A 9,561-nucleotide genomic window follows, 5' to 3' on the forward strand; every position below is an offset into this window, starting at 1 on the left:
GAGTATTACACAATTATTGTAGAGAACCTAGAAAATCTAGGTTAAAAAAATGGGATCACCTATAATCTTACTGATATAAATACCCATTTTGGTGTATTTCTTTCGTGTCTCTTTGATGTAAAAAACATGTGCACGTGCACACACACACAGACACAGGCATTTTAAAAAGGACACCAAAATTGGGATCACAGTGTACACATTTGGATTTTTTTTCTTTTATCTTGAATGTTTTATGTGCTTATTGAAAAAAAGCTTAAATAAGTTAGCATTTTGATATATATTTGTATGTTATGGATGTATTTTTAAGTTAATATATATATAGTTCTACTATATCCTGCCCCTGCTCCAACTTTTTATTTGGGAAAATTTCATTTCAAAAGACATTGTAAGACTATCCCAGTGAACATCTCTAACTCCTTCCACTTAGGCTTCACTAGCTGTTAGCATTTTGCCACATTCTCATGCACCCACATTCTCTGTCTCTCCTTCTCTCTTTCCACTCACATCTCTTATTTTTTCTTCCTGAACCATTTGAGAGTAAATTATGGGAGGCTTCATGACACTTAACTCCTAAATCTTTCAGCCTGTAGAGCTTAAAAACAACATTCTTTTATCTAACCACAACACCATTAACATACCACTTGACATTACTGCAGTAATACCATCTAATATTTAGTCTGTATGCAAATTTTCCTAGTTGTTCCCAAAATGACTATTACAGCTGTTTCTCACCACCCCCCCGACCCCAATCCAGGATTTAGTTAAGAATCCTACATTGCATTTGCGTGACATGTTTCTTTAGTCTATTTTAGCAGTTCTCAAGCAGGAGCAGTTTTGCTCCCCAAGGGACATTTGGAACTATCTGGAGACATTTTTGGTTGGTACAGTTGGAGGGTTATTCTAGTGGTCTAGTGGTTCAAGCGGGTCAAGGCCTGGGTGCTGCTAAACGTCCTACAGTGCACAGGACAGCCCTTACAACAAAGAATTACCTGCCTTAAAATGGCAGTAGTGCCAGGGTTAAGAAACCCTGATCTAGAATAATTCTCTGCCTTTGTTTCTTGCTGTGATACTGATATTTTTTGAAGAGTCCAGTCCAGTTTCCTGTAGAATGTCCCACATCTGGATTTGGCCGTTTTCTTATTATTTAGATCAGTGTTCCCAAACTTTGCCACATATTAGAATCCCCTTGGGGAGCTTTTAAAAATCTGAATGCCATGGTCATACCCCAGTATCAATTAAATCATGGTGTTTGGGGATGGTGACCAATTACAGGTACTTTTAAAAAACAAATAGGTGATCCAGTGAGCATCAGAGTTCGGGGACCAAAGATTTAAACATTATTTTATTAAGAATTCTACATAGAGGATATTGTGTACTTCCCCCTGCATCTCCTCAAGAGGCCCAGGGTGTCAGTATATCCCATTTTTGGTGATACTAAATGTAATCACTTGGTCAAGGTAGGTCTGCTAAATCTTTACATTGTAAAAATACCTTTTCTGTGTAATTATAAGTAATCTTTAAGGTGTGTATAGCATCCTTTTTAATGGTTGCATAGTGTTACATTGTATGGGTATATAATTAACCCAGTTTCCTTTTAATGGGCATATTGATTTGTTGTTTTCTGTTATTATATACAATAATGCCAAGAGCATCCATACGCGTAGTTGATGGCATAGTTGCCTAGGCATTTCCTTAGGATAAATTTGGAAAGGAAAACTTATTTGTTCAAAAGCTGTACCCAGTCTAAAATTTGCTGTGTGTTGCCACTCCCATCTTCTCCCCTCCCCGGTGAAATACACACTCACAATAATTTATACTCCATTAGTCTATTTCTGTAAATTCTGTAAATATTTCTGTAAATTCTCCTTTTTTCCAGTGACTTGATAGTCAAAATGATACCTCATGGTTTTAATGTCTTTTTCTTGCTTTTCTGTGTTTTTTGTAATTGTCAGTTGAATGTAGTGCCTGAGTAAGTAGTTGGCCTGGACGCCTCTTCTGTCAGGCCACTAGTGTGGCAGTTGTGAATCTAGTTAGGATTTGGTTGTTACCATAGTTGCCTTCTATTTACCACAAACTGCCAGTTCCTCCAGCAGACACTGGCCCACTGTGGGGCCCAGTGCTGGAGGGCCTTGTCTCAGTGTCCTGCTCCCCTCTCAGCTTTCACCATGCCCTGCACCCCTGTGCCGAGGGAGAGCCTCTCCCACGCTCCGGCCCCTCCCCCAGCAGCAGGCTGCTCCTGCTCGCTCCTCCCCTAAGGCTTGAAGTGGGGCAGTTGTTCTCCTCCTGGTCCAGCTCAGATGCAGGCAGGTTCTGTCCATCCTGGGCTTTGGAGCTGGCGCTTTCTCAGGGCTCCTGCACCACCCTCCATGGTGGCCAGCCTCTGCCTTGTTCTACAAGGGGTCTTGGTGGGGAAGAGTTCCCTGCATCTCTGCAGTGGTGGCAAACATCTGCTTACATCAGTGCAGGATCTTGGGCTGAACAGGCTTCATGCCCTTTCCCCAGTCTTCATGCCCTTTCCCCTTTCCCCAGACTGCTCTTTTTATTGGATGTAAGTCCTGTGGTGGGGAGGGATGGGGTGAGGGGTTAATGCTCCTCCCTTAGGGCACACAGTTTTGCTGCTTCTGACTCCACCCTGGCAGTTGACCTTTGCCCCCTCACTGGCTTCAGGCTTTAGCTTCATATACAACATGGCTCTGGGAAGAGAGTATGTTTTCATGTCTGCACCACCATCGGGGTCTCTCAGGTCTTCTGCCTTGCCTCCAGTCTTTCCAGGGCTCCCAGTGGAGACCTTTGGAAAAGCCCGTGAAGTAAAGGAGTGTCTGGGAATCCCAGGGATTCTGAACTGTCATGCAAGCCCATAATTGCCCTTTAAGAACTTGTTAAAAGTGTAGCTTTTTTCTTCCTACCCACTTTCTTAGCAGCTGCCCTCTTCCCCACTGTGCTCTGCCAAAGGTGAAGTGGTTCATATGTCCTGTCTTTCTTCAGACCATCTTGTCACTCTTTGGAATTCAGTCAGTGATGGGCTGAAGCTGGCTCATACCAGCTCTTAAGGTATGGTTGCACATCTCTTCCCAGTTCCAAGTTCAGCAACATGACACTGGTAGCTTGAAATGGAGTATTTACACCACAGAAATTGGCAAATGCTTCAAATCAGCACCTATCCTCCCCCACTGAGAATCAGTTGTTAAACACACACCAGGGCACCGTTGAATCGGTTCACTTGGTTGCCCTGTGACATCAGCTGTCTAGGCTCAGGAAAAGGAACACTGTTGTAGATTATCTTTTTCTTGTTAGCATGGGAGCAGTATTCTCTTGAGTTTTCTACATACTAAGCAGAAATGGAACTCTGTGTTTGTTTTTGTTTGTTTTGATAACTACTGAGGCAGAACTGTTTTTTTTCAACATCTTTAGCCATTAAAATTCCTTTATGGAAAGAGGATGTGGAAAGCTGATCCAAGTAATGGACTGCAGTTATATTTTGGGAGAGGAGGGTCTCCAGAGAGATCAGGATGAGCCAAGGGATAAAAAGACAAGGAAAACTTACCGTCCATGAATAAAATAAAATTCCCGAGTGAGTCTGACATCAGCCCTGTATGAGAGTCTAACAGGAAAAATCAGAACCTTGTCAACGTATAAAATCTTTGGTCATGGAGCCCAAGAGGGAATGATTGATCTCAACCTGAACCGTAAGGTAAGTCCCTAGGGTCTGCACCCCCCCCACACCATGCAGCTCTGTGCAGCAGGGAAAGAAGGAAGCTGTTGAAATTAATTGACTTCCCATAATGCCTAATGGGTCCTCGGGCAGGATTTTGTAAATGGGTGAACTTGGGACATCTGCCATGGAGTTAACATGTCTACAGAATGACAAGAAAAGACTAATGGGAGTGCATTTACAGTTTATGCTGTTTATTTTATGTACTGGGTCTGGTCTGACCTCATCTCCATTACAGAACACTGTTTTGCCTGATTATAGTAAGGATAATGTTAAATTGGAAATGCCTGCTTTTCAAATTTTCTGCGACAGATTTCTAATCCTTGTCTACTATTCTTCCCCACCCTACCTCAGTCTGCTCAGATTAGGCTCAAGAAGTGCAAATTCATTTTATCATTATCTTAAGCCAAACATTAGGAATTCAAATACACTGTCACAAAAAATGAGCCCCTCCAGCTCAAATTAGAGTAACTTTTGGTCTGTGTGTTATTTGTGCCATGGTCTTTCTCCTTGCATGAAATAGCGAGAGTGACTATGCCCCTGTAAAACTCCTTGGTGGCTTTTCCATAAAATTTCTCATGTAGACATAGCCTCTCTTTCTCCTTCTAACAGATACACAATAAAAGGCATCAGGAACCTGATTTTCTATGAACTGCCAACATATCCCCACTTCTACAGTGAAGTTTATAACATGCTGCAAGCCACCACCAGAGGAGAGGAAGCTGCCTGGACCTGCACTGTCCTCTACTCCAAGTACGATGCCCAGAGGCTGTCTGCTGTGGTCGGGGTGGAGCGGGCTGCACAGATGCTGCAGTCCAAGAAGAACGTCCACCTCTTCATTACTGGAGAGAGATGAGAATTGGTTGGACAGGAAATGGTGTTTGGTGTGATATGTCATGCTTGATTCTGTGTCTCTTGGACCTGATTCTGATCACTTACATAAAGAAGGGCTGCAACAAGGAAGGAGCACCAGGCAGGTTCTTAGCAGATACTTCTTTCTTTTCAGACCATATATACCTGAAAAGTTCCGTGTAAACCAGATTTTGGTAAAACCCATCTTTCAGAGGTCAGGGGAGAGCTCATGGAACTCTGAGAAGTTGATAGAAGGAATCTTCTACTTGTGAATTTTTTTGTACGCCATAAATTCTTTTGTTGTGATTTCACCTCTAATTTATTACACTTGGTAAACTCTTTCAGATTTGCCTGTTTCTATTGGACACCTTCTTAAAGTGAGGCATGCATTTCTTTGCTTGTGAGAACTGGTTATGAGAAATTGGAATACTTCTTGCTGTTGAATATCATCTTAGTTTTGGATCGCAAAGGTTTTGCAAACCTGTTATTTTTCCCCAGCCAAACTTTTTTAAACCTTAAATATTCTATTTTAATTCAGCCTAGAAGAGCACATTCGTTCACTGATCTTTTTTTAACTCCTGAATGTTTTAATGAAAATATATACTTAAAAATCACATTATATAAAATAACATTAATTTCTACCTTATTTCAAGAAATAATTTTATGAAATTCTTGATGTCGCAAATTCATCGTCAACATCACTGTCTTCATTGCTATAGTCATTTTTTAAGTCATATAACATAAAAAGGAAAAGAAGTTACACTTTTAAAAACATTTTTAGGGAGTTCCCTGGCGGTCCAGTGGTTTGGGCTCGGCGCTTTCACTGCCGAGGCCCAGTTTCAGTTCCTGGTCAGGGAACAAAGATCCTGCAAGCTGCACAGCGTGGCCAAAAAAAAAAAAAAATGAACTATTCTCAGACAGAAAAATTACCAATTCAGAACCTGAATCATCTGAAAATAAATTGCCAAGTTGCTGGGCCTGTCACTCCTAAAAATCACTCCTGAATTTAGTATGTATTTCATGTAAACAAGGACATTTTTCTATGTAACCTCAAAACAACCGTCAAATCAGGAAATTGCCACTAATCCTTGGGCCCCATTCAGATTTTGCCAAATGTCCCAATAATAACCTTTATAGCAAAAGGATGCAGTTCAGAGTTACATACTGCTTTGAGTTGTCATGTCTCTGTAGTGGCCTTTATTCTGAATGGTACCTCAGCTTTTTCTTGGCTTTCTTGACCTTGACACTTTATTTTTTTAATTCTTAAATTAAAAAAAAAATTAAACATCTTTATTGGAGTATAATTGCTTTACAATGGTGTGTTTCTGCTTTATAACAAAGTGAATCAGCTATACATATATCCCCATATCTCCTCCCTCTTGCGTCTCCCTCCCACCTTCCCTATCCCACCCCTCTAGGTGGTCACAAAGCACTGAGCTGATCTCCCTGTGCTATGTGGCTGCTTCCCACTAGCTATCTATTTTACACTTGGTAGTGTATTATAAATCCATGGCACTCTCTCACTTCGTCCCAGCTTATCCTTCCCCCGCCCCGTGTCCTCAAGTCCGTTCTCTATGTCTCCGTCCACCTAGCCTGCCCCTAGGTTCTTCAGAACCTTTTTTTTTTCAGATTCCATATATATGCATTAGCATACGGTATTTGTTTTTCTCTTTCTGACTTACTTCACTCTGTATGACAGTCTCTATGTCCATCCACCTCACTATAAATAATTCAATTTCATTTCTTTTTATGGCTGAGTAATGGACGTTGACACTTCAGAAGATTGCAGGCCAGTTACTTTGGATGGTGTTTCCTGTCAGATTAGGTTAGGTTAGGTTTAGTTTATGCATCTTTGGCAGGAGCAGCATAGAAGCAATGCTGCGTCTTCCTTGCTGTATCTCTTCAAGCGGTGCATGATTTCCACCTGTCCCATCATTATGACACTAACTGACCACTTGTTTAAGGTGGTGCTTGCCAGACTTTTCCACTATAGAATCACTCATTCCCCCTTTATTAATTTATATTAATATTACAAGTATGGATTCTTCAGTTTTTATTCAATGGGTTGTAATTGGTTATTATCATTACTCCTTTAGATGCTTAAATGGTCTCAGATGTGGCCAGCAGGAACACCTTCCAGCTGACTCCTGTGTCTTCTTGACACATCCCCCTTTAACTTGGGCATTTCTTTATTTTCTGACACTATAAGACATTCCAAGTTTGTCTTGTACTTTCCCTATTCCAGCCCTGCTTTCTTTAGTGGAAAATTATCTTGAAGCGAAGATTTGAGTGCTAAGTGTACCCAGTACTGTTGTGGAGCCACTGGTCCCAGGCCATCTCAGTGGTCAGAGTTTGGGAATATCTGCATGCGTGTATATGTATACACATACCTATGTGCCCATGACATCTAAATTTATTTCTGTATCCATATATTGAAAACCATGAATTTACACCTTACCTCCAATTTCAGACTGACAACACAGGGTTCCTTTTGTTTTCTCCCTTTCCAAACTTGTAACTCCCTTCTCAGATAGTGAGACATGTGGCTCCCATTAGGCTCAGTGGAACAACCCATATTGGTACAGATTTTCTTCCTCTTGGACATGCTTAAAATTGCTCATCAAAAAAAAAAAAGTGAAATCACTTTTGGGGTACTTTTCCTGCTAGATATTTAAATAGGCATTTTTATTTGTCTCTCAACATGGAGAGTAGAACTATTCATTCCATATATAGATGGGTTCCTAAAGTTTTGCAAATTTATAGGCTTAAGCCAGCCAAACTCACGGTACAAAGAACATGTTCTTAAATATATACTTTTAAAATGGAGTATAGTTGGGGCCTCCCTGGTGGCGCAGTGGTTGAGTCCGCCTGCCGATGCAGGGGATACGGGTTCGTGCCCCGGTCCGGGAGGATCCCATATGCCGCGGAGCGGCTGGGCCCGTGAGCCATGGCCGCTGAGCCTGCGCGTCCGGAGCCTGTGCTCCGCAACGGGAGAGGCCACAACAGTGAGAGGCCCGCGTACCGCAAGGAAAAAAAAAAAAAAAACAATGTGTGCTGTCTATGCCAAAATAAAAAAAATAATAAAAAAATGGAGTATAGTTGATTTACAATGTTGCATTAGTTTCAGGTGTACAGCAAAGCAAATCAGTTATACATATACATGTATCCACTCTACAAAGAATTGTCTTATCCATAGAGTGCCCTGTGGTTATTGGCATATTTGTGCTGTGTTTACCATAGAGCCTGTGTATTATGAGAAAAGAAACGAGTTATTTGCCTAGTTCAGAGATAGGAGGAAGAAGGGACTCTGATTACCCCCATCTTCTATTTCCATATTCTTTTCCCTGTGAATTGTAGCTAATTCATGGCTTTCATTATCACTATTCACAAGACTCTCAAATCTCCATCTTCTCTGGACCTCCACTCACATGTGAGCCTGGATTTCAAGTCTATGTATAGCCCCAGAAATACATGTTTTTTTAAGCATCCCTACTGATTTTAATGCTAGCTTGTAGCCAGCTAACTGCTTCTCGCCTACAGAGAACACTGAGGGTTTCAAGTGCGAAACAAGCAGTATTGCTTCTGTTCCTGGCTCAGCACCTGGGAAAGAAGGTAAGCCTCAGCAGTGGCCCTGGCTCCTGAGTTGATTGCAAAGAGTTGACTTTTTGGAGTGGTTTCATCAAAAGCATGCCTTAACGTCAGGTCTCTCACACAAAATAAGGGAGAGAAGAGGGTCTATTGGACCACAGATAATAACACCTGAGCTGGAATTATACACAATCTTGATATTTCTTAGCAAGGCTCATCTTCAGCAAGCAAGTACCTATATAGTGCTGGTAGAAAATAGACAAAGGAATGGTCCTAATCCTGGGAAGAGGTAGAATTTTAGGGTAGGAAGAGGAACTTAACCAGAAAGTAAGAGTTTTAAACTTTTTTTTTCCTTCCCACAGTAATAACAACTTAGCACTTTTCTCTTTGAGGGGAAAAAAGCTTTGAGTCATGAATGCTTTCTGCAGCTGGCTGCACCATATGCAGTATTCAAAAGACAAGAACTAGCTAATCATAGAGAACCAGCGGCAGCTTAACAGCCCTCTGCTGGCTTCCAAAGGGCTTATAATTGAGTGCAGATGGTCCCGGCAGGATGGGTATGAATCCCTGCTGACTCCTCACATCCCAGAGGGCCAAGGGGGGCTCATGAAGCCTCCCAGCCCTGATTGTGCCCTCGTGGGAGCCACTGAGGAAGGAGGGGAGGCAGGTGGTGTGAGAGCCTGCTGGCTGCCTTCTGCCCAGCCTTCCCTTGGCTGCGTGAACAGATCTTCAGGCTGCAGAGTGTAGCTTTGATGAGTCTAGGGTCTCAAGATTATAGAAGTCCTGGGGTAAGGGAGCAGGGTTGGGGGTTCTTTATAATCATTGGAAGAGCCTCATCGTGTAACCTGCAGGTGGCTGCAGGGCACCAGAGCCTCACGGAGGAGGGGTGTGGTGGGCACTGCACAGACTGCTGCTTTCAGGGAGCATCCTCCTGGGGGTGGGGCCCTCATAGCTGGCCCGGCCTCTCCTTCCCATCTCTTTCCCAGCTTCTCTCTTTAAAGGAGTCATGGTAGTCATCCTTGCACCATTCACAAAAAGCTTTTCTGGCTTTTCTAGCTAAACAATTCTAAACAAATTTCAGTCTCATTCAAAAAAAGAACTTTTCTAGCTAAGTAGAATTCTAAACAAATTTCAGTCTGCTTTTAATACCAGAGTCAGTGAATTGGGAGTAGATACACAGATAATCCAAAATTCATGTAGTCTTTGGAGGGAGAAAAGAAGACAGCTCCCTCTCCTTTCCTTGGGGCCTAGCCATCCCTCCCACGTGAATCTACCACGTCTAGATGACAGCACAAAGTGCATTTCTTTCTAAAGACTTGTATTTCTTCCTCTTATACCACATGCTCTAGCCAGAGCTGCAATAAAATTCTATGTATTTTATGTCCTGTTTCTGAGCTGAACACGCGTTC

General features: G+C 42.2%; 1 pseudogene across 1 annotated transcript in view; it reads left to right on the forward strand.

Annotated features, from left to right (window-relative positions):
- Window positions 1-4,641, forward strand: part of LOC309797791 (U3 small nucleolar RNA-associated protein 25 homolog) — a 28,418-nt pseudogene extending 23,777 nt beyond the window's left edge. Inside the window, exon 12 of the transcript in view lies at window positions 4,325-4,641. The product of the transcript in view is annotated as a U3 small nucleolar RNA-associated protein 25 homolog (transcript). The remainder of the gene's footprint in view (window positions 1-4,324) is intronic.
- Window positions 4,642-9,561: the final 4,920 nt, after the last annotated feature.

This window comes from Mesoplodon mirus (assembly GCF_964341445.2).
Source record: "Mesoplodon mirus genome assembly, contig: HAP1_SCAFFOLD_984, whole genome shotgun sequence".
Taxonomy (NCBI): Eukaryota; Metazoa; Chordata; class Mammalia; order Artiodactyla; family Ziphiidae; genus Mesoplodon; species Mesoplodon mirus.